At 46.0% G+C, this 2,846-nt stretch overlaps 1 pseudogene; it reads right to left on the reverse strand.

Annotated features, from left to right (window-relative positions):
- Positions 1-2,169: 2,169 nt before the first annotated feature.
- On the reverse strand, positions 2,170-2,287 carry LOC144696228 (U2 spliceosomal RNA; annotated as a pseudogene).
- Positions 2,288-2,846: the final 559 nt, after the last annotated feature.

Raw genomic sequence — 2,846 nt, forward strand, 5'->3', positions numbered from 1 at the left:
ATAGACTGAAGATGTTCCACAAAGTGGTCCCCCAGTCTGCGTTTGCTCTCTCCAATATAGAGGAGACCACATTGGGAGCAGCGAATGCAGTAGACCAAATTGAAGGAGGTGCAAGTGAAGCGCTGCTTCACCTGAAAGGAGTGTTTGGGCCTTTGGACGGTGAGGAGGGAGGCGGTAAATGGGCAGATGTTGCACTTTCTGTGATTGCACAGGAAGGTACCCAGGGAAGGGGATGAGGTTTGGGGTGATGGCGGAGTGAACCAGTGTGTCCAGGAGGGAACGGTCCCTACGGAATGCTGGTGGGGAGGGTGAGGGGAAGATGTGTTTGGTGGTGGCATCATGCTGGAGTTGGCAGAAATGGTGAAGGATGATCCTTTGAATGCGGAGGCTGGTGGGGTGAAAAGTGGGGACAAGGGGAGGACCCTATCATGAATCTGGGAGGGAGAGGAAGGTGTGAGGGTGGATGCGTGGAAGATGGGCTGGACATGTTTGACGGCCCTGTCAACAACCGTAGTGGGAAAACCTTGGTTAAGACATGTCAGAAGCGCTGTTTTGGAAAGTGGCTTCAGTGGAACAGATGCGACGGAGGCGAAGGAACTGAGGGAATGGGATGGAGTCCTTACAGGATGCAGGGCGTGAGGAGCTGTAGTCGAGGTAGCTGTGGGAGTTGGAGGCTTGTGATGTATATTGGTGGACAGTCTAGCACCAGATATGGGGACAGAGAGATCAAGGAAGGGAAGGGGAGTGTAGGGGATAGGCCAAGTGAAGTTAATAGAGGGGTGGAAATTGGAAGCAAAATTGATAAATTTTTCCAGGTCCAGACGAGAGCATGAAGCAGCACCGAAACTGTCGTCAATGTACCGAAAAAAGAGTTGTGGGAGGGGGCCTGAGCAGGACTGGAACAAGGAATGTTCCACATACTCCATAAAGAGACAGGCATAATTGGGGCCCATGCGGGTCCCCATAGCCGCACCTTTTATTTGGAGGAAGTGAGAGGAGTTAAAGGAGAAATTGTTCAGTGAGAGAACAAGTTCAGCCAGACAGAGGAGAGTAGTGGTGGATGGGGATTGTTCGGGCCTCTGTTCGAGGAAGAAGCGGAGAGCCGTCAGACCATCCTGGTGGGGGATGGAGGTGTAGAGGGATTGGACGTCCATGGTGAAGAGGAGGCGGTTAGGGCCAGGGAACTGGAAATTGTTGATATGATGTGGGGTATCAGAGGAATCACGGATGTAGGTGGAAAGCGACTGGATAAGGGGAGAGAGAATGGAGTCAAGGTCGGATGAAATGAGTTCCGTAGGGCAGGAACAGGCTGACACAATGGGTCTACCGGGGCAGTCCTGTTTGTGGATTTTGGGTAGGAGGTAGAAGCAGCTGTCCAAGGTTGGGAGGCTATAAGGTTGGAAGCTGTGGAGGGAAGATCTCCAGAGGAGATGAAGTCAGTGGCAGTCCTGGAGACAATGGCTTGATGTTCGGTGGTGGGTCATGGTTCAGGGGGAGGTTGGAAGAAGTGCCTGAGAGTTGGTGCTCAGCCTCTGCGAGGTAGAGGTCAGTGCGCCAGACAATTAATCGATTGGAGGCAGGGTCAGAAACACAGTTTTGTCCATCGCTTCTCCTTCATTTTAATGAGTCGCTATCTGAGGTGGCCCTTGTATTTCAGGTACTTTTTCCTCCAATAACTTGCATTTAAAATAGGGTTTTCTTGTTTTAAAAAGAAATGTCCCTGGGAATTTCAGGAGCAGATTTGTTAGGGCAATTATTCTGCCTGTGGGCATTAATGATACGTAGGGAGTAATTCAATTCTGATTGAATATAGTTACAAGCTTTGATGTCCATCTGTTTTAGTCATTCATCGCTCAGCATCTGGAGTCTTATTATTTCCTCTGACCTAAAGAGAAAATTCTCCATCTTGGCCATTGCTAAGGCTGCCACCAAGAAATTAGTGTCCTCTTGATGAAATACTCAGAGAGCTCTGTATTGGTAACACACAGGGAGGTGTGAAGTCAATTATTATTGTGGCTTGTACACACCAAAGGAACACAATCATTATATATTGTCTGTGTCTTGAGGTTACAGGATCTCAATGTTATCTTGGGCTTGTGCTATAAATCCCAATTTCAACAAATAATTAGGAAACGAGAGGGCCAATGTCAACATTGGCCTATTATTTTAAATAGGTGACACTGAATTAGCTACTCTTTAATATTTGGCTCCCAGGTAGGGGACGTATCAGATATTAAACTGATAAGAACAGATACTACGCTTGATCTTAGCAAACACCAGGGCCAATTTGCTATTTAATTGTGATCGAGCAGCTGCTAATTTATTATCAACCCATTTATACCAGCAGCAAAAGTTAAAATTAACTTCCCTGGACTTATTCAAGGAGTTTATTAACCACAAAACACAAGACAGTGCAAATGTAATGAACTATTCCACAGATCAATCATCTGATCAGTCACACAGAGAGTACTCATTGCTCTGCAGCAAGACTTGTTGATGCCAAACTCCAAACTCTGCCTTAGGGAAATATAATTAAATCATGTTTACTATTCATGGGGCCTGGGAGATCAAGAATTCAAAAAATTAAACAATCTGCTTAAACAGTTAATGGACAGTAATTGAAACTTGACTTTTTCCTCAAATAAAGCAGAAATGAAGATACTGGTAGCCTGAAGCAGCTTTGCAATGGTTCTTAAATTGGAAGCTCATTAACGAGTGGAATGCTCCATGTATATTGATGTGCTGCAGAATGCTACTGTTTGCCTCTGAGGGTCAATGAAGCTTCAAATAGGCAATACATTAGATGTCTAAAAGGTCTCATTCAATTATAAAAGATGGGGTCTCAA

This window comes from Cetorhinus maximus, chromosome 21, assembly GCF_964194155.1.
Source record: "Cetorhinus maximus chromosome 21, sCetMax3.hap1.1, whole genome shotgun sequence".
Classification (NCBI taxonomy): domain Eukaryota; kingdom Metazoa; phylum Chordata; class Chondrichthyes; order Lamniformes; family Cetorhinidae; genus Cetorhinus; species Cetorhinus maximus.